General features: G+C 43.3%; 1 pseudogene; it reads left to right on the top strand.

The window, feature by feature from the left end:
* The window catches only part of LOC137430846 (glutamate receptor ionotropic, NMDA 2A-like), a 566,227-nt pseudogene that overhangs the window by 495,903 nt on the left and 47,687 nt on the right, over positions 1 to 22,637 (top strand).

The raw sequence follows: 22,637 nt of genomic DNA, 5'->3' as shown, positions 1-22,637 counted from the left end.
ACATTATGGGTACCAAAGGACATTTGATCAAAAGGCAACTCATTTTGCTATTGGAGCCAAGCTCAGCAAACACAACCAGAGAGGGAGATGATTTTTGAAGAAGAATTTAACATGGGATGGGAACTGAGCCCATCATTTCATGCCACGGTCAAAGTCAATCCACATGGAGTGCAAATATTCTGGGTATTTACAACCAAGAACAATTCACAGTTGAACCATGTAGCCACCTGGTTGAGCCATGAGCAACATTGCATCTATTTTCAGGTTTCATTCATTATTATGCCTTTTATAAACCAACGTCTGGGTCAAATCTAAAGTGTGTGTGTGTGTGTGCGTGTGTGTGTGTGTGTGTGTGTGTATGTGTGTGTGCGTGTGCGTGTGTGTGTTTGTGTGTGTGTGTGTGGTGTATGTGTGAGCACGTGTTCCTATTTTTTCATATAGCTGCATGATTACATTCAACTACATGAAATTTCAGAAGAATTTAAGGAAGGATTGTGATGTGGCTGAATTTAAGTCAAATAAAAGAAAGTTATAGTTTTGATGAAATTTGACTTGCCTAAACTGTACTGAGGCTGGAAGGATGGCCTAAAAGTATGCGCATTTGCCTCCAATACGTCTAATCTACGTTCAAATGTCGGCCCAGCTAAAAACTCTCATCATAGTGTTTCACAGGCAGGGTGATTCATCAATGTGTGTGTGATGTGTGATGAAGTGTGATAGACATTAAACTGGACATTAAACTGTGATGGACAAACATTAAATCACACATCAATGTGTGATGGGCATTAAACTGGCGTCCTGGATGCCAGCATTAGTTGGTGGACTTCAAAGATCCCTTGGTGCCCTTCGTAAAGACTAGGCAAGCTATCACTGGCACCATGGCCAAATTCCAACTTCCTGCCATAACTATTGCTGAGAGAGGGATGGCAAACCGCCCAGCATGAACCTAGGCCAAGAAACCGCTTTGGCAGAAGCAACGCTCTGTACACAGAGTATGGTACATTGGATCTGAAACTCTGCAGAAACTGATGAGACTTGCATTTCACCCAATGTCCCCTTTGCAAAGCTGCCCCTCAGGGTTATGAAAGGTCAAAGTGTGAAACTGCAGACAATTTTGGCTGTTTTGCTATTATAGCAGAACCAAGCTTGGTGTGATTAACAAGCATAAATTATGATAGCCCTGGGTTGCAGTGGGCCTTGGGATATACAAAATTACTTTTTCCTGTGAAATGTCTTTAAAGTGAAGAGTATCAGGGCAACCATGAACAACCCTCGGTGGAGTAACTAAATAGATGTGCAGAAAATTCTGATATTTCTCCATAGTATTTAATCCGTGGCATATTCACCGTGAATATTTAATAATGATTTATATATTACGACTGAGATACCCATGCTACGCACGGGTGGGAGGCACATAAGCAAACAGGCAATGCAGATATGGCGAATGCTAAAGCATGAAACCAATAAATTCCACATTCCTGTAGCACCTTCAGTCGCACATCAGACATGGACAGCAAGTTCGTGAAGGACTTCCATGAAAAAAGTACCCGTTCGCAAACAAACGGGTACGTTCACGTATAGAAACATTGATCGTGGGTCCGTGGTGAATCTGCATATGGCGATCTGCGAAGTTCACGTTCAGAAAGTAGAAACCATCACGGCATGTCGTCATTCACTTGAACTCGATATCTCTTTTTTCATTCCAAACAACATAACTCCAATTAATCACAAAATAAACTTTTAACAACATTGTTAATGTTTCCTTCATTGTAAAAACTACCAAATCAACAGTTAAAAGGATTTTGAGCCGATAGCTGTTACAGCCTTGGCAAGATTGATGGAGACAGCGATCTGTTAGCGTATTCACCACCCAAATAGCCATGTGGAATTCTCTCATGTAGAGATTAAATGTAGTTTGAACTTTGGCCGAGGTCATTATTTACTTTTAATGATGTTTATATACGAATGATGTTTAATGATGTTGATATTGGTTTTGGCTCGTCCTTTCCGCATATCTCGTGGGATTGTAAGTTGGAGAGACGGCCGTGATGGCGGGGAGGGGTTTGGAATTCTCTCAAGCAGGGATTCACCCGTGTCCTTATAAAAGGTATTTGTCCAAGGTCACCGAGTCCGATCGGTGCAGCTGTGCAGCGATCGGTGCAGCCGTTTGTGCGGCACCCGGGAAAACAACATCGTCACAATGAAAACATCGTCACAATGAACGTTATGCGAACGCGAATGTTATGCGAGAGTCCAAACCTGAGAATGCTGGAGACCAAAGCTGAAATTGGGAAAACTAAATAGCCTATTTTACTCCTGGAGATCCCAGGATTACCCACCCAAAATATCGTTGCGATCGGTTCAGCAGTTTTTACGGTACCTTTGAATGGACAGACAGACAGATGGACGGACATTTGGTGAATTATAGTAAGATGTATTCTAGAATTTTAGGATAACTTTGTAGGTTGTCGCATGGCTTTTCATCATTTGTTTGGAAATCTGTTGGATGGACAGAAGGCTGAATATTTGCAAAAAATATTCACTTTTATTTCCTGGCACATTTGCTAGTTGTTGGGGAAGGGTTGTCCATGATAGGAGATTGCAAGATGAGAGATGCTCATTTTCTTTTCAACAATCACTGCAAGAGGAAAAAAAAGTTATTACCCTACTCACGTGAAGCGAAAAGCGGGGTTAGGCAATTGGTTCATGTCTGTCTGTCTGTCTGTCTTATCAATTTATGATCGCCAATTTATCATCGAGGAACAACTTATTTGAATTGAATGTTATTTTTGAACACGAATCGGAACATGAATAAGAAGGCAACATGAATTTTCTGTTTTACCATAATTTGTCTCTGAATTTCTCTTGACCACACATGCGCAGAGGAGTGAAATAATTTATTGCCCTCGCCATAGGAGAGGGTATTGCATTTAAGTCCGTTTGTTTGTCTGTTTGTTTGTCTGTCTGTCTGTCTATTTGTTTGTTTGTTTGTCCACACAGAATAAGTAAGATTTTTTCTACAACCGTTTGTCCGATTGACAGGAAATTTTCACCATAGGTGCAACTCCACCTGTATAATTTTTTAATGATGAGTGGTACGATAAGTGGTATGGGAGCCATCTTGGAAAAACCAAAAACTTTGCAACTCTATATCTCCGAAAGCGCTGCATAGAAAAAATAGAGACGTGGCTCATTGTAAAGAACTCTCCATGGGGAGTAACTTATGTTAATGATGATGTCATAGGTGCCTCCATTATGACGTCATACTTCGACAAATACAAAACTTCATCCGATGAAGATTCAATTTATTGAGCGTCATCTATGGATAAATTGGTAGAGAAAATAATAATAATGAGGAAGTCATCGGTCACGTGTTTCGGCCGCCATATTTGTATTAACACAAAAGCCTTAAAAACCACTAAAACACGTCCTGGCGAGTGTCTGCAATCTCTGATTGCTTTTTCTTTTTTACTCTGTCTGCCTGCCTGGCAATGAAACAAAATTGAAAATCATTCCAAACAGGAAACTTACTATTTTAAGGACATCATAATGGACATGTACAACAGGCACAAATAACTAATGTAACATGTTAGATTGGGTGATGTAATAGACACTGGGTAAAACAGCAGCGAAACCCATAATTTATTTATTTATATTCTTTTAAACTTCTTTAAACCTTTATTTAAATTGAATTATATACTTGAACACTGTAGAACACAAATCACCTTCATAATACTTTCATAATACTTCCAAGAACCATGCTGTATATTGATATATAGCATGAGAGGGCGAGGCATGTGAGATGATACAGTATTGGGGTGAAGAAGAGGCTTTCGATATGTCTATGTACAATGCCGATTGATGGTGCGTTCTATATACAACCACCGTTGGAGGCCATTTTTTGCCCGCAGAGCAGGGGTTGGCCTTTTTTGGGCACCATGGTCCCCTTTTTGAAGCAATGTTTTATGGCCGCATGCCCTTCCTGCCACCAACCCTGTTAGTCGCCTCTTGCGACACACAGGGAATTACCAGTGAGCTGGTACTCAATTTGCTGACCTTGGAAGGATGACAGGCTGAGTCAACCCCCCTGGCGTTAATTCAGTGATCAACCAAGATTCGAACCCAGGATCCTAGGATCCCAAGCCGGCACCCGAACCGCTAAGGCAACACCAGGTTCTATATGGTGATTAATAAAGCCTCCATCTCTTAAACTGTGACTCAATGCCTTCTTATTACATTGTATAACGGTGGTGTATAAGACTGCTTCAGTAGCACTAAACTTCCAGATTTTTTTTAACGATCTTTAAAATTATTGAATATTGAAGTATATAAAATAAATCTTTATTGTCCCTGATTCAGGGAAATGTACCATTCATGGAAATTATAATTGAACACTGTGTGGGGTATCGTGCTCTACAAACTCGTTTTTTAAAGTATTATATTTAAGAAGATAGGAACTTGTTAATCTTAATACTTTTAACTCTTACAATTGCAGCATTTGTAAAATAAATATTATAATGTCTCGTTTTAGACATCGTCCAATTTTGGGCAACTCTCCTCTACGTGTGCCGCACTTGCATCAATTGATTGACTTGCTGAATGATAGGATGCTCGTATCATGCAATGGCATTGCAGCTGACTAGCAGTCAAGCTGGGTGCCTGCCCATTCACTGCCGTGCCAGCCCAATGGCAATGCTGAACGAAAAATCATCATAGTTAATTAGCATGTGATGTGTGTTGCTTGGTTGAGAAATTATCACTTTGCTATTCCACTTGCAGTTCCAGAAGCCGACGATGCAAAGGCCCCCACTACGCTTTGGCACTGTACCGAATGGCAGCACGGAACGCAACATACGAAACAACTACCCTGAAATGCACGGATACATGTCACAGTACAACCAACGTTCTGTCGAGGGTGCTCTTGTCAACCTCAAGTTAGGGTATGGAGATAGCTTGTAAAATGCCAAAATCGTCATCATCCATCAGCAACATCACATTTTCATCATCACACTTCCTTTGACCTTTTCATTATTATTGCTGTTATCAATGGATATTGTGCCAGATCAGATGTGAACATTTATTGGATCCGTTTGCAGAATATATTTATTTATTTATTTATATATATATAATTATTTATATATATATAATTATTTATATATATATAATTATTTATATATATATATATATGCAGAATATATTTTTGATATATTTTTCGATTTGGAGGTTCCAATTCTCTTGTGATTTTGTTCGAAGGAATGTGTAAAATGAAGTTGTGGGGAAAGGTGGTGGGTTTAGATAGGTGGAAAAGTATCACATTGTTACTGTAGAGGCACTTAAAGCTCTTTTTCACTTGTATACCGATGTCATGATTGAATATATCGACTGGCCTGATAATTCTGAGGTCGCCCACCTTTGAACTGTCTCGCGTCGGTTTCATTCAAGACATGACGACAGTATAAACCTCATAGACAAGGTGTTGTATCACAAAGTGTGCTGTCCCTTGAATTGATAAGCTGGGTGTGTCGTCTGTTGGCATTAGTTGGTGGACGTTCAAAGTCCCCTCGGTGTCTTCTGTGAATAGGTGAGTTATCGCCGGCACCCTGAACACAATTCAAATTCCTGCCGGGATTTCCAGGGGCACTGCATCAACAGCACAACTGTGTTTCAGCAATGATACAACCAGCGCGTTGAATTCAGAATTGAATCCCAGTCCGATCTATGCATTTGTTAACAACAACAGCAAGAGAAAAATAAATTATTACCGAATGTATTTTGTTGTACAGTACAGTATATTTGAAGAGGAATGACCGCACTGTGATCACAACCTGTGACAAATTCCGGGAATGGGCCGATTGGGAAACGCGTATTTAAAGCACTTTTAAAAGATGAACAGCACGATTGGGAAACACACATTGAATGCGCTATTTTTAAAAAAGTTGCAACACCTCGCATCCATGTCACGCTCCCCATGGTTATATCAGAATGAGCTGATTCATCTCACGGTCACGGATTGCTTAATCCCAATATCGGGCTGTTCAAAAATTATGTTTGCTTAACCCCATTTATGGGGATGTTCAAAAAGTACGTAACGCTATTTTTCAGTAACTTGCATCACGTAATGCTTGATTACCTTGGTTACGTAATGTAACGCTTCATTACCATGCTTTCTGATGTACCATGCGTTTTGACGACCTTACTATTATTCGACGTATGATTAAATTTTTCAGGGTTCCTCACCGTGGCTAACACTCGACCCAAACAAAGCCAATGGAAATCTGATGCAACAAACCCAGGCAGTGTATAATCAGCAGGGCCGATAGGCCTTTCAGTGTTAGGCCCACCTTTAGTTTCAGTGTTAGGCCCACCAGAAACCCAAGATGGCAGCCACATCATTTTGACTCGTGCTATGGTTGGTGGAATCAAGTGACAGATGTGGGTGTGGTCCGGCAGCTGGCTGACCAATGAGTGCATATTTCAAAAATCGACCCCAAACAAAAACCCCAACAACAACAACAACAACAACAACAACAGCAAGGCGAAGCTCTTGTAGATCTGTGACATGTTGCAGGTAAAAATATTAACGTGATGTTAATTGGGCTATTGCATCTTGTTCCGAGGAGCTAGAGATTTCAAACAGCTTGGTTTGTTGATAAAATGTATTTTGGACATGAAAAACTGTTAGTCTCAGCTTTTCAGTTTAAGAGCTCCATTCACTGTTTGGCAAAAGCTTAAATTGTAAGATACAATTCCTCAACATGGAAGGGCTTTGTGCACCGTTGCCATCTCGTAACCCTTATGGAAAGCCTGCCAATGACAAGACCAGAAGATTGAACACAAACTACTGCAAGAAATGCTACTCTCATGACCATATGTGTGGTCAAAAATAGAGGATCGGTCAGGTTAGAAATCCACTACTTTTCAATATCATCATTGTTACCTCCACCACCTAAGGTAGATGGAGGATGTGTTTTCACCCCTGTCTGTTTGTCTGTTTGTGAATAGGATATCTCAAAACGTTATGGACGGATTGGACGAAATTTGGGGGAGAGGTTGGGTCGGTGACAAGGACGAAATGATTAGATTTTTATGAAGATCCGGATCTGGATCCGAGAAATCTTAAAGTTATTATTCGCCATTGATAGGGTAAAAAACGATATGTAGCACGATGTCTCAAAAAGTTGTGGACGTTTTCGGGTGGAACTTGGTGGACAGATTCACTGATTGGCTGTGTGACAAGGAATAATTGATTCCTTTTTGGTGACGATTCGAATCCGGATCCAGATCAGAGAATGTTTTAAGTGATTCTTCACCATTGTGTGATCGGGCTAAAACCTACATATGGTATATGGCACGATATCTCAAAACGTTATAGATGACTTATGCCAAAACTAGTTGGATGAGTTGGTTATGCGACAAGCCGATTACATTTTAGTTCAGGTCCGGATTCAGATCTGGGCTATCAGTGGATACAAAACGTAAACTGTTCAGCATGGCGGAGGTATGCTCTCTTCTGAGTGGGTGCCGTTCTAGTTTTGAAACAAGCATTATTTTTATCATTCGTTTAATTATAGCAATAAATTTGCAAGACCATATTAATCTGAAACGCAAGTATTTTGCTCGCTTGAGGAAATGCTGTCATTTGATGAAGTATGGGGTACTTTGTGGTTTGGAGGTTGTCCGTCTTTAAAAAAAATAACAAGAAGAAAAAGACATAAAATGTCATAGCCTCCTTGGTCTTAGTAATTTTGCTTTATGGAGTTAAAGGCCATCAGTTGGCCATCTTTGTTCAGATTACAAAACAAAATCTTCTGCATGTGTACACCATCATGTATTGTCTCTGTGCCAAGTGTTACGTGGTCCTCCTGGTGACTACCTGGTCTCGGTGACCCCCGGACCGTGAGAGGAACTCCGCCAGAAAGATCTATTAGTTATGCGCGTTCGTAACGCAATCAATATGAATTCCAATCAATAAGAAACCCCACACCAAGGATCCGGAATAATCAAGGATATATTTCCCGAGCAATCAACAACCATCAACCATCAGCAATCAATCTTACAAAGATGTAAACTCATCTACAGTAACTCTAAGATGGCCATCTTATACATTCCTCACGTGAGCCCCACTCTCGACTCCCTCCATGGTCAATGTCTCTCTCAATGTCTCCGTACTCCTGTAGTTCGATCTCCGCACGTGGGCGGTTGAACGGACCCTTCCTGACGTGCTTCCACCGGGCACGTCCCGTACCGGGAACAACGGCTGCAGCGCACACCTCCTGGCTAAGCAAAGCGGGTAAAGCAAAGCGGGCAAAGCAACACGCGGCTTGCCCAGCGCGCGAGGCCCAAGGGGCGACCCGTACGCGGCCTTGTAGACGGTGAGGCGAACTGTGCCGGACGCTTGGTTCCGTGCATGAACCCACAGTGACTTGACGTGTCAAAGGGTAGTTACACGTCCCGGTAACTCCTCTCGCCAGACGGGCTGTTAAACGCCGATTCTCTTACGTTGCTCAATAGCGATACCGCTCGCGTCCGAGCTCGGCGAGGAAGAAGAAGAATCGTCGCTTCTCCAGGACCTCGTGTCTTTTCTTCTTCCGTTTCCGGTCTCCTTTTTCTCAGAAGGGCTCCTGACCCTTTAATCACAACAACTTTTAATCGACTACACATTGATAAGCAAAGACCTGAATAGTAATTCACATACATTCACATAGATATGTAACACTCCCCCCCTTCAAGAAAGAAAGTTTGAACCCAGCGAAAACTTTCTTTGCCGGCCAACTTGGATAAACAAACCAGATAACTCACCCCCCCCCCCCCCACCCCCCCAACTCATCAGTTCCCCCCGGGCACAGTCATCACTTAAAAATAAAGCAACAAAATTTCACACAATCCCCTAGATTAATTCCCTCTGGACCAAGCGTCCACCACTTCTAGTTTCTCTTGAATGACGGTTAAGGGGTGGTGACCAAAGCCCCCAAATTTAAACCTCTCTATAGCACTTTTTCGGGAGGCCCAGCGGAGTATTCCCTACATGGACGCCTTAAGGAATGTGGAGTTCACGGTTAGTCCGGGGAGGAAAGTTCATTACATGGACGCCTTTAAGAACGTGGAGTTCACGGTTAGTCCGTGCAGGAAAGTTCACTACCTGGACGCCTTTAAGAACGTGGCGTTCACGGTTAGTCCGTGTAGGAGCCCCGGCTAGGCGGGTCCCCCGTATATAGTGCTTCAACTTCTCCAGACTCCTAACAGTTACGGTGGGACCCCTTGCCCCAGCCGTTACCTGACTGGCGGTCTCCTTCTCGGCCAGTGCTCTGACATTCATTCTTTCGGGAGGTGCCGTAACTCTGGGAGCCTCCATAGTAATATCGGCTGCTGCCAACCCCAAAACTCCTGCCAAGTGGTCCTCTTCTGTAGACCTCTCGACGCCTACGAAATGCCTTCCCTACTGTTATGGTCCGACCCTCCAAATCCTTACCATTCCAATTCTTCTCTGCCTCTCTGGCATCTCTTGTGCTTGCAAACGTGACAAAGCCGAACCCTCTTGACCGTTGCATTTCCCTGTCTTTTACCACCCGCACTTCCACCAGCGGCCCATATCGGTTGAAGACAGAGGTCAGAACTTCTTCCTCTGTGTTGAAGTTCAGTCCCCCTGCAAATAACTTGGAACTTTTGTCGCCATCCCGAGCTGGTGTGGTGTTATTTTCCCTGTTGTGCTCTTGACCAACCCTCGGGTTACCATAAATTTGCCCCCCGGCCAAATCATTCCCGATAATCACAGATACTCCCTCTACAGGAAGCGTGGCTTGTAAACCGACGGTGACCGGTCCTGACACCAAATCGGATTCCAAATGGATGACATGAAGTGGGGCACTAACACAGCCACCGATCCCTTGTAACCGAACACTATCACCAGTTGCGGTACTCTTTGACAATGGCAAAATGCCTTCAAGCATTAAGGATTGATGGGCTCCTGTGTCCCTCAAAACCCTAACCGGTCTTGGGTTAGTCAAGTCTCCCTTGAGTGAGACCAACCCCTCATAAATAAATGGTTGGTAACTCTTCTGTGGGCGATTTCTTCCGCTTGCCATCGCATTCGGAGTGGTAATAGTCGGACTCCGCTCTGGGTTTTCCCTTTTCATGAGGTAACAACTGGACATCAAGTGCCCAGGTTTTTTGCAAAAGGCGCAAGTCGGCCCGGAGGAAAAACTCGTGGTCTGCCTCGGGCCCCCCGAAAAAGAAGTTTGTCTTGGGCCCGTAGCCCCCTGATTTCGAACAGTTCGGGTATCAGCGTTGTCCCCATAATCATCTCGAGGCCGCCGCCATGTATTGTCGTTCTCTGCACCTGCTGTTCCCCACCTCCCCTGTGGAGATCTAGGCGAGGAGTTAGGTTCGTGGACCCCTATCCGGTGTGTTAAGGCATAATCATCTGCCATGGTGGCTGCGTCCCACAACTTCGGTACTTTCTTTTCCTGCAGGTACACTTTGATGTCCTCGTGGACACACTGTTGAAATTCCTCCACCAGCATCAGGTCACGCAATGCTTCGAAGTCGTTCCCGACTCCTTTTGACTCACACCACCGATCAAACATGTTTTCTTTCACTCTAGCAAACTCCACATGGGTCTCACTCTCCCTCTTCCTGGCATTCCTGAATTTTTGCCGGTAAGCTTCCGGAACCAACTCATAGGCTTTGAGGATGTGCTTCTTCAATACCTCATAATCTGCACATTGGTCCATTGGTAGCGCCGAATAAATCTCTTGAGCTTTTCCCACCAGCACACTTTGCACTAGTATGGTCCAGGCCTCTTCCGGCCAGTTTAACTGTCGAGCCACTTTCTCAAAGTGTGGAAAAAATTTAGCGACTTCCTTTTCACTGAAGGGTGGAACCAGCCTCACATGTCTGCCCACATCCCAGGTGTTCTGGCTAGGTGTCGACCCCGTCAGCAAGGGTGGTACCTCTCCCCGTTCTCTCATTAACTCCAGCTCCTTGAATTTAATTTCTTGCTGAAGCTCCATGTCACGTTCCTTTAATTCCCTTTCCGCTTTTCTCTCCTCTGCTTCGAGGTCCCTTGCAGCTCTCCTCTCCTCTGCTTTTCTCCCTTCTAACCTTTCCTGGAGTTCTCGTTCCACTCTCCTTTCCTCTGCTTGTTTCTCTTCTCTCCTCTCTTCTGCTTTCCTTTCTTCTTCTGCTCTTTCCTTTTCTGCTTTCCTTTCTTCTTCTGCTCTTTCCTTTTCTGCTTTCCTTTCTTCTTCTGCTAACCTTTCCTGGAGTTCTCGTTCCACTCTCCTTTCCTCTGCTTGTTTCTCTTCTCTCCTCTCTTCTGCTTTCCTTTCTTCTTCTTTTAACCTTTCCTGGAGTTCTCGTTCCACTCTCCCTTCCTCGGCTTGTTTCTCTTCTCTCCTCTCTTCTGCTTTCCTTTCTTCTTCTGCTCTTTCCTTTTCTGCTTTCCTTTCTTCTTCTGCTCTTTCCTTTTCTGCGTTCCTTTCTTCTTCTGCTCTTTCCTTTTCTGCTTTCCTTTCTTCTTCTTTGATCCGTTCCTGGCTCCGTAATTGCAACTCCAGTTTCCGGAGCTCAACGTCTTCTGGTTCTTCGGGTAGCCACTCCCAGGCTAACTCGTCCCATGTTCCTAATCCCACCATAGATTGTATCACCGTGGTCTGCAACTCTGCCTTCCTCAAATTAGTTTGGACCTCCAAGTTAAAATGTTTGGCCAATTTCAAGAGGTCCGCTTTTAGTAATGCTCGGAACTGTGCCTCACTAGGTGTTACCGCAAAGTTATGTGCAACAAACGCCATGGTGACTATCGTTAACACCTGTTAACCTTCACCCAAGACTTTACCACAATTTCTCAAAAATTTACCAATTAATAATTAATTAATAAATTTTAATTAATAAAAACTATTATTTTATTATGTTATACAATTTTAGATCCCGGATGTAGACCCAATTGTGAATCCGCAAATCGTAATTTGGACGAGCCCCCAATTCTGTTACGTGGTCCTCCCGGTGACTACCTGGTCTCGGTGACCCCCGGACCGTGAGAGGAACTCCGCCAGAAAGATCTATTAGTTATGCGCGTTCGTAACGCAATCAATATGAATTCCAATCAATAAGAAACCCCACACCAAGGATCCGGAATAATCAAGGATATATTTCCCGAGCAATCAACAACCATCAACCATCAGCAATCAATCTTACAAAGATGTAAACTCATCTACAGTAACTCTAAGATGGCCATCATATACATTCCTCACGTGAGCCCCACTCCCAACTCCCTCCATGGTCAATGTCTCTCTCAATGTCTCCGTACTCCTGTAGTTCGATCTCCGCACGTGGGCGGTTGAACGGACCCTTCCTGACGTGCTTCCACCGGGCACGTCCCGTACCGGGAACAACGGCTGCAGCGCACACCTCCTGGCCAAGCAAAGCGGGTAAAGCAAAGCGGGCAAAGCAACACGCGGCTTTCCCAGCGCGCGAGGCCCAAGGGGCGACCCGTACGCGGCCTTGTAGACGGTGAGGCGAACTGTGCCGGACGCTTGGTTCCGTGCACGAACCCACAGTGACTTGACGTGTCAAAGGGTAGTTACACGTCCCGGTAACTCCTCTCGCCAGACGGGCTGTTAAACGCCGATTCTCTTACGTTGCTCAATAGCGATACCACTCGCGTCCGAGCTCGGCGAGGAAGAAGAAGAATCGTCGCTTCTCCAGGACCTCGTGTCTTTTCTTCTCCTCCGTTTCCGGTCTCCTTTTTCTCAGAAGGGCTCCTGACCCTTTAATCACAACAACCTTTAATCGACTACACATTGATAAGCAAAGACCTGAATAGTAATTCACATACATTCACATAAATATGTAACACAAGTTAGAACAAAAGCGGACCATGCATGTCCGAGAAATGGTTGGGGACACGTTTAAGTAACAAAATGGCCGCCAGTCGGCCATCTTGGATTTGATCTCGAAAAACAATGATGTGCATATGTAAGCCATCATTCACCATCTGTATGCCAAGTTTGAACAAGATCGTTAAATACATGTCCGAGAAATGGTTGAGGACGTGGTCAATATCGGGTTATTTACAACTAACATGGCTGCCAGTATACCAGTCGGCCATATTTGATCAGATCGCAAAATAAAGTGAGGTGCACGTGTATGTCACCATGCACTGTGCTTGTGCCAAGTTTGCACAAAATCGGACCATGCATGTCTGATAAATGGTTGGGGACACGTTTAAGTAACAAAATGGCCGCCAGTCGGCCATCTTTGATCTGTTCTCGAAAATAAAGGACGTGCATATGTAAACCATAATTCATTATATGTGTGCAAAGTTTGAACAAGATCGGTAAATGCATGTCCGAGAAATGGTTGAGGACGTGTTCAAAATTATGTTTATTACAACTAAAATAGCCGCCAGTCGGCCATCTTTGATTACATTGCGAAAGAAAATGATGTGCTTATGTACACCATCATGTATTGTTTTTGTGCCAAGTATGGACTAAATCAGTCGATACATCTCCGAGATATGGTTACAGAGGCACAGATGGACGGACGAGACCCAACCCATAAGCCCCCGTTTCGGACTAAGTCCAACGCGGGCTAATAATACTACATTTTAATAGTCCCCAACCGGGCGTCAGCCCGTTACAGGCCCATATTATGGCTCCTGTCCCTCCATCCGTGCATTTGTCTGGAGTCTCTATTTTTTATATTTGGCACATGTATGCAAAATTACCTTCTCATTTTCTCCTTCTCTGTGCCTTAAGCCCAATAGATAGGGTCGGCCACTTGTATCCACTTTTTCCATTCCCCTCGGTCCTCTGCATCCTCCTCTCTTAATCCCACATTCTTCAAACATCTTTCCACGACCTCCCTCTACCTTAACCTCTGTTGTCGTCTTGATATTTTCCCTCTAATTGGCTCATTCCATGCTTTTTTGATTGAGTCTTCTATTTTTCCTCACCGCGTGTCGAAACCACTGTAACCTAGTCTCAAATCCTTCCTGTGATGCTTACAACCCCAACTCTCTAATGTATCCCCTAGTTCCTCAACCACTCTCTGATTGCTCCTCTGAAAATACACCGGAGCATTCTCATCTCTGTCCTCTCCATCAACCCCTCTTCCCTTTTTCTGAAAGCCCATGTTTCATACATTATAACAGGTCTAATCACTGTCTTTTATAATTTTAATCTTCAATGTTCAGTTTCCTTCTGTCATAGACGGCTACACTAACCTCCTATTTTGCCCATGTTTCCTTCACTCTATCCTGGATTTATGCTTCACAACCTCCCCCTTCTTTTACTGTTGAACTAAAGTATTTCGATTTATCCACTTGTGTCAGTTCTCCACCCCTTATATCTGGAATATTGACCCTCTCTATACCAGTGTTACCAGACACCATTACCTTTGTCTTCCTAGCATTAACCTTCAATCCTGCCTCTCTAAGCTCTCTTGCCATTCCAGCAATATTCTCTGCAACTCTTCCTTTGACTCTGTTGTTATGACTAAGTCGGCTGCGAACAGGAGCTCCCACAGTCCTCTATCTCTGAAGTTGTCACTCAGCACATCCATCACTGTTACAAAAAGGAATGGACTTTAGTGCAGAACTCTGGTGTAGACCTCCACTCAAAAATATTGTGAGTTAACCATTCATTGTCTTGACCATAGCGTTGGCTTCCACATAAATTTCCATCATGATCCAAATAATCTTCTCTGGCATGCCCTTCCTCTTCCTCAAACACCAATACACCACTTCTGGGAATCCTTCCATATGCCTTCTATAGATATATGAATGCCCAGTGGAGCTTTTTAAAATTTCTTTCCAGCATCTTTTCTTGAATCGGTCTCGTGATGAAAATGGCATCCACTGTTCCGCTTCCTTGCATTAATCCATACTGCATCTCATCTAACTTCCCAATCTCCTTAGCCTGTGACCTACAATCCTCTCCTGTATCTTTGTGACATGTTCCAACAATTTGATCCTTCCGTAATTGACACACTCTATGATATCCCCATTCTGTTTGAAAATTGGTATTTTTATGCTCTTCCTGTAATAATCTGGTATCTCCTCCTCACTCCACACTTTCCTTATCAACTTTACCATCCACTTAACTCTCTCAGTTCCTAGCACATTCACAAACTCGATGACAACTTCCGATGGTCCACAGGCTTTCCCACTTTTCATTTTGACAAGTGCTTTTCTAACCCCCTCCTCTTAAATCTTCTTCTTCATGCAGCCCTCAGTTTTCTGTGCCTCTGTCAGGGCCTCTCTCTCATTTTCCACATTTAGTAATCTTTCAAAGTACTCTTTCCACCTGTCTCTTTATTTCTCTTCTCCGTGTAGTATGTGGCCAGCATCATCTTTTACTGCACACACTCCCCCAGGTCCTGTCTTTGTTTCTACTAGGGCATGCCCGTACTATATCTATATCTAAAATTATATCCCCCCCTCTATTTACATGAAATGGTTTGGTCCATGAAATGTTTTGGTCCATTCGCAACGCCAAAGCGAACGGCGAACGCTTTACATGAAATGGTTTGGTGCATGAAATGTTTTGGTCCATTCGCAACGCCAAAGCGAACGGCGAACGGCTTGCGAGTACAGTGACAATCCCCCCGGGGTTTTAATTAGTTTTAAAACATAGTTTAACGCCAACATAGCGCCAACATAGTTTGCAAACGTGAAATAAATGAATACGCTTTCAAATGTGCCATCCGAGGCAGAGTGTGTCCGCCACGTTCGGCACACGCGATAGCTCGCTGCTCTCTGATTGGTTGAATCGTTTTTTGGACATAGCTCGGTAAGTAATTGTCCGATTAATATGAAACCTTGAAAAGGCACATCCTCGGGTCCCCAGCAATATACCTGGCAAGTTAAAAGTATATCGGACCCGTGGTTGTCGAGAAACAGCGGTCACAGACAAACAAACAAACGTACAAACGTACAAACGTACAAACGTACAAACAAACACACAGAGATTACTGGAATTATAGATAGATGTCGCTCTTGATATTCTGTGGATAATTTTATCACACTCTGGTGTTTCCAAATTATAATACCATTATTGTGCTGCTTCCCATCTTGCCTTGCCTACTGTTTTCTTTACCTCACCATTTATTGTCTTATATAATAATAATAATAAATCTTTATTGTCCGATATTCAGGGAAATTATTCTTTGGTGACACCGTAAGTTGACCATCATTAAAACATAAAACACAAAGGGAATAAGAAAACAATATAAAAAGATATAAAATATAAAATAAATATAAAATATGGAAGATTGACTAAACAGCAAAATGGCTAGGAATTTGAATTTGAATTTAGCATTTGAATTGCACATGGTACAAATGACCTTTTGAAAATGTTCTTCTTCATCCTCCTTACACGAAAGCGCCTCCCTGATGGAAGTTTTTCAAAAAGTCCGTTCAAGAAATGACTTTCATCAGTACACACCTGCACCGCCTTCCTCTTCAATGCTCGCAAGTATAGAGACTCCAGACTAGTTTATGGCCCACCTACAGCTTTAAATGCCAGTGTAATGACCTTTCTCAATCGTGACTTATTCCGCACATTAAGATAACTGTACCAGGAAATCAAATTAAATGATAAAACACTGATCAGTGAGGAATTTGTCAACATCCGCATCACACGAGAGCTAACACCAAATGAATTCAACTTCCTGAGAAGATACAATCTTTGCATTGATTTATTGTACACAGCATCAGTACTTCCATCAAAAGTTAACTTGTTATCAATAAAGGTGCCCAGGTATTTAAAATTGCTAACAATTTCCACCTTATCACCATTTATGGTTACAGGCTCATGATTGTGACCTTTCCGAAAGTCCAAAAACATCTTTTGTTTTGCACACATTCAGAGTAAGACAAAGGTCCCCACACCACTTATTCAATGTGTCAATCTCGTCGAGGTACGATACAAAGGATGATTGATCGGAAAGACAGCCAACAATGGCGATATTGTCTGCATACTTAATAAAGTTACAAACTTCGTTAAGAGCCACACATCCATTGGTGTACAAACTGAACAGTAGAGGTGACAATACACAGCCTTGTGGAGCACCAGTATTCAAGATTCATAACTTTGATAAGCTACCATTCACCCTCACCTGCTGAGGACGGTCTCGTAAAAAAACTTTCCACCCAAAGTATGATATGGGGGTTCAGGCACAGGTCACTCAACACTTTCAGAAGGGTAAATGGCTGCATAGTGTTAAAGGCTGACGAGAAATCAATAAATAACACACGGACATAGGTTCCATTCTGGTCAAGGTGACTTGTGATTAGATGAAGTAAACTGAGCCAGGCATCTTCAACACCTCGTCTTGCTTTGTATGCAAATTGTAAAGGACCCAGTTTTGGAGTTACATCTGATGTTATAAACTTCACCATCAATTTCCCCAAACATTTACACAAGATGGAGGTAAGGGCAACAGGTCTATAATCATTGAGGTGCCTTGGGTGAACCTTTTTTGGCACGGGAATAATAATGGACTTTTTCCAACAAATAGGAACAGTGTGAGTCGCCAAAAGTAACTGAAACAATCGAGTAAAAACATTACTAAGTTCTAAACAGAACTCTTTCAGAATACCAGACTTAATGCCATCTGGACCACAAGCCTTCCTTGTACTCAACGCCCTAAAACACCTCACGACATCAGCTTCACAAATTGCAGGTATGGGACACGCTCGAGTATCCAGATCCTCACAGAGAGCTTCACATTTTACTCGGTTTCCTGGAACATCAAATCCCGTGTAAAAGTCACTCAATTAATCCACAAATTTGGAATCTGCAACATTAGTGGGCAATCTACCATCCTTGAGCCTCTCATTCATTCCCATCATATGCCTAAGTCCCCTCCAAGCGTTACGAGCATCACCATCGTGTAGTTGTTCTTCAATCTTATCCTTGTACGACCATTTACACCTGCCGATGACAGAGCGCAGTTCTTTCTTCGCCACCCTGAGGGCCGAGTCATCCTTCTTCAGGAATGCACGCTTCTTCTTCATCAAACACACCTTCACTTCAGCGGTAACCCAAGGTTTGTTATTGTCCCCCGTCGCACAGCGGAGCGAAAGGGGGACTATGGTTTTCCCCTCCGTCCGTCTGTCCGTCCGTGCATGCGTGCGTGTGTGCGTGCGTGTGTGCGTGCGTGTGTGCGTGCATGCATAAGCGAAGGACCGCATTCGAATTTGGTGTGTGGGTGCAACCCACGTCAAAATCCAAGATGGCCGCCGCCATGTATGTCTGATGCCATGTATATCTGAACCTTGGGAGCTGAATATCTTGAAAAATAAGCGAAGTACCAACTTCTAATCTGGTGTATGGGTGTATCTAGATATGAGGAAGAACGCTATTGAAAATTGGGTCGCCACGTCAAAATCCAAGATGGCCACCGCCATGTATGTCTGAACCTTGTGAGATGAATATCTTGAAAAATAAGCGAATTACCAACTTCTAATTTGGTGTGTGGGTGTATCTCGGCATAAGGAAGAACGCTGTTGAAAATTGGGTCGCCACGTCAAAATCCAAGATGGCCGCCACCATATATATGTCTGAACCTTGTGAGATGAATATCTTGAAAAATAAGCGAATTACCAACTTCTAATTTGGTGTGTGGGTGTATCTCGGCATAAGGAAGAACGCTGTTGAAAATTGGGTCGCCACGTCAAAATCCAAGATGGCCGCCGCCATGTATGTCTGAACATTGTGAGATGAATATCTTGAAAAATAAGCGAATTACCAACTTCTAATTTGGTGTGTGGGTGTATCTCGGCAGAAGGAAGAACGCTGTTGAAAATTGGGTCGCCACGTCAAAATCCAAGATGGCCGCCACCATATATATGTCTGAACCTTGTGAGCGAAATATTTTGAAAAATAAGTGAAGTACCAACTTCTAATTTGGTGTTTGGGTGTATCTAGGCACAAGGAAGAACGCCTTTTAAAATTGGGTCGCCACGTCAAAATCCAAGATGGCCGCCGCCATGTATGTCTGAACCTTGTGAGCGGAATATCTTGAAAAATAAGCGAAGTACCAACTTCTAATTTGGTGTGTGGGTGTATCTCGGCAGAAGGAAGAACACTATTGAAAATTGGGTCGCCACGTCAAAATCCAAGATGGCCGCCACCATATATATGTCTGAACCTTGTGAGCGAAATATCTTGAAAAATAAGCGAAGTACCAACTTCTAATCTGGTGTTTGGGTGTATCTAGATATGAGGAAGAACGCTATTGAAAATTGGGTCGCCACGTCAAAATCCAAGATGGCCACCGCCATGTATGTCTGAACCTTGTGAGATGAATATCTTGAAAAATAAGCGAATTACCAACTTCTAATTTGGTGTGTGGGTGTATCTCGGCATAAGGAAGAACGCTATTGAAAATTGGGTCGCCACGTCAAAATCCAAGATGGCCGCCGCCATGTATGTCTGAACATTGTGAGATGAATATCTTGAAAAATAAGCGAATTACCAACTTCTAATTTGGTGTGTGGGTGTATCTCGGCAGAAGGAAGAACGCTGTTGAAAATTGGGTCGCCACGTCAAAATCCAAGATGGCCGCCACCATATATATGTCTGAACCTTGTGAGCGAAATATTTTGAAAAATAAGTGAAGTACCAACTTCTAATTTGGTGTTTGGGTGTATCTAGGCACAAGGAAGAACGCCTTTTAAAATTGGGTCGCCACGTCAAAATCCAAGATGGCCGCCGCCATGTATGTCTGAACCTTGTGAGCGGAATATCTTGAAAAATAAGCGAAGTACCAACTTCTAATTTGGTGTGTGGGTGTATCTCGGCAGAAGGAAGAAAACTATTGAAAATTGGGTCGCCACGTCAAAATCCAAGATGGCCGCCACCATATATATGTCTGAACCTTGTGAGCGAAATATCTTGAAAAATAAGCGAAGTACCAACTTCTAATCTGGTGTTTGGGTGTATCTAGATATGAGGAAGAACGCTATTGAAAATTGGGTCGCCACGTCAAAATCCAAGATGGCCACCGCCATGTATGTCTGAACCTTGTGAGCGGAATATCTTGAAAAATAAGCGAAGTACCAACTTCTAATCTGGTGTTTGGGTGTATCTAGGCACAAGGAAGAACGCTATTGAAAATTGGGTCGCCACGTCAAAATCCAAGATGGCCGCCGCCATGTATGTCTGAACCTTGTGAGCGGAATATCTTGAAAAATAAGCGAAGTACCAACTTCTAATCTGGTGTGTGGGTGTATCTAGGCATAAGGAAGAACGCTATTGAAAATTGGGTCGCCACGTCAAAATCCAAGATGGCCGCCTCCATGTATGTCTGAACCATGTGAGCGAAATATCATATCATAGCATGTTTTCTGCGTCTTCCACTTTGTCAACTCACATCACTTCCCCGTCGGGGGACCTAGGCGTAACGCTTGTTGGGAAACATGCGAATGGTTCTCTCTGTGGTCACGAGGTCCTCACAGAACTTCACATAATCTGTGATCGTCTCAGTAAGTTCATCAGGATCGTCACAAGAGTCGAAAAATACATCCCAGTCTGTGCATAGGAAACAGCCCTTCAAACGTTCGTTATCCTCCGACGTTCTGGTTTTAACCGTCTTGCAAGGAACCGGCATTCGTTTCACCTTTGGTCTGTACGTAGGTAAGAGATGGACCACCTTATGGTCTGATCGTCCGATCGCAGGAGCACATTTCGCCACATAAGCATGTTCAATGTTACCGTAACATGTGTCCAACGTCCTGTTACCACGGGTAGCAACATCTACATACTGATCGAGCTGAGGGAGTTCCTGATCGATATCACATCGATTGAAATCCCCAAGAATCAGGATTGATTTATCCACTGAACGGGCGGTCGCTCCATTGTAATTTTCTGCGATTCGTTCCGATGCGCATTTAAAGTCCGGCCCCGGTACATACACCAGAATAATAGTGCATTGACCAAATTCCCGTGGCAGGTAGTAGGGTCGGAAAGACACCGTCAGTATCTCCACGTCCTTGGAACAGTATCGTTCACGTACCGTAAAATGTTTGGCCCAATTCAATTTCACCAACATACACAAACCGCCACCTTTGGCCTTGCTCGATGACGCGACTCTATCGGCCCTGATCATCTCGAATCCATCAAAGGACACGTCATCCCCTTCACCAAGCCATGTCTCGGTGAAACACACAACAGATGAGGTCCGATAGTACCAGTCGAACCTCAGGAGGGCATCCAGTTCATCACTTTTGTTCTTTATCGAGCGAGTTAATCAAAGTCAAAACAGGAAGCGGTACCTTGTGGTTTCTGCGTTTAAGCCACTGACGAAAACCTCCACGAGAACCTCGTTTTTTCTTTTCCTTAATTCTGAAAACACCATTCAATGCCAAGTTCACAACTCTCTGCGTAGCCCCACCAATACCATTGAAACGCAGGTTCAGCAAGGTGTCGCAAAAATACGTGATGACGCCATCTTGTAAAGAACGTTCGTGAAGTGAAGAACAGATACCAGCCAACATGTGCAGTAGCAACAAAACCCCGAAGCCATTTCGACAGCTGTGGAGGCCATGAATCTCCATCTTACATTTACCAATAAAAATCCACTCATAGAAAGCAAAGTTGCGACGAAACAACAGAAGAGTAAGCGGTGCCTATCTCGCTTGGTCTTCTGTAGTTTTCCATTATTTATATGTCATCTTCTTCCTTTTAATCACGTCTCTGACTTCCTGATTCTACCATGTCTCCTTTTCCTTGAGGTTTTCCTCCTTCCGTTCTCCTCACTGTCTTTTCAACTGCTATGACTAAGGTTTCTTTTACATTCTTCCATATTCCTTCTATCCCTCTGTCCTTGTTTAACTCCCTCTGGTTTATCTGGACTTCCTATTTGAAGAGGACCAGCTTCTTTCCTATCAGATTACAGTTTAATCAGAACTCCTTTTCATACTCATCATTTGTCTTTTGTTTCTTCACCTCGTGTCCATCATCAACACCCTATGTTAGCTCACCCCTGTTTCAACCAAGATGACTTTGCAATTTACAACTTGCTTTTTGGTGCTGTGTCTTACCAATATGCAATGAATCTGGCTACTATTACCTCCAATTTTGTAGGTTAACAAATGCTCGTCCTCCTTTCTGATCCCTGTATTCACAAGAAGTAGCTCAAGCCTCTGGGCAATATCAAGAATCCTCTTCCCATCTTCATTTCTCCTGCTATATCCATTTCCTAATGTTCCAATTTATTTCCTGCACCCACTTCCTGTCTTCCATGATTATTTAAGTAGGCACCAATTGTACCCTTCTCTCCAGCTGGTGCCCTTCTCACTATGTTTTTCAACCACTCTCTGAAGGCCTCTTTCTCCTGGTCCGACCACCCAGTTTGTGGCATGTACGCTTAAATTATATTCACCGGTCCGTTCTCCACCACCAACTTCACTAGGATCAACCGATCACTAATTCTCTTCACTTCCAGTACTTTCCCTTTCCACTCCTCCTTCAATATGGATCAAACTCCATTTCTCTTTCTATGTTCTCCACAGTAAGACAATTTGATTAGTTTTGTCCTCATTCTTTTGTACTCCTCCCAGTCATGGTATGTTCAAGTTGTACATTCAAGAAAGATATCAAATTTTTTTTTTCATCAATGCATGTCCAAGTCTC

The sequence above is a fragment of the Myxine glutinosa genome, chromosome 1, assembly GCF_964187855.1.
Source record: "Myxine glutinosa chromosome 1, kmMyxGlut1.1, whole genome shotgun sequence".
Taxonomy (NCBI): domain Eukaryota; kingdom Metazoa; phylum Chordata; class Myxini; order Myxiniformes; family Myxinidae; genus Myxine; species Myxine glutinosa.
The sequence above is the reverse complement of the archived record's forward strand: the minus strand, read 5'-3'. Positions and strand labels throughout refer to the sequence as shown.